The 394-nt window shown below is 34.3% G+C and overlaps 1 long non-coding RNA gene across 1 annotated transcript in view; it reads right to left on the reverse strand.

Annotated features, from left to right (window-relative positions):
• Positions 1-394, reverse strand: part of LOC129392653 (uncharacterized) — a 39,204-nt gene that overhangs the window by 20,281 nt on the left and 18,529 nt on the right. The window lies entirely within an intron of this gene.

The following is a 394-nucleotide window of genomic DNA, read 5'->3' on the forward strand; positions in this document are numbered from 1 at the left end:
ATATTTACAATTGTTATATCTTCTTCATGGATCAATCCCTTGATCATTATGTAGTGTCCTTCTTTGTCTCTTGTAATAGTCTTTATTTTAAAGTCTATTTTGTGTGATATGAGAATTGCTACTCCAGCTTTCTTCTGATTTCTATTTGCATGGAATATATTTATCCATCCCCTCACTTTCAGTCTGTATGTGTCCCTAGGCCTGAAGTGGGTCCCTTGTAGACAGCATATAATCAGGTCTTGTTTTTGTATCCATTCAACGAGTCTGTGTCTTTTGGTGGGAGCATTTAATTCATTTACATTTAAGGTAATTATCGATATGTATGTCCCTATTACCATTTACTTAATTGTTTCAGGTTTGTTCTTGTATGTCTTTTCCTTCTCTTGTGTTTCCT

This window comes from Physeter macrocephalus, chromosome 12 (assembly GCF_002837175.3).
Source record: "Physeter macrocephalus isolate SW-GA chromosome 12, ASM283717v5, whole genome shotgun sequence".
Lineage (NCBI taxonomy): Eukaryota > Metazoa > Chordata > Mammalia > Artiodactyla > Physeteridae > Physeter > Physeter macrocephalus.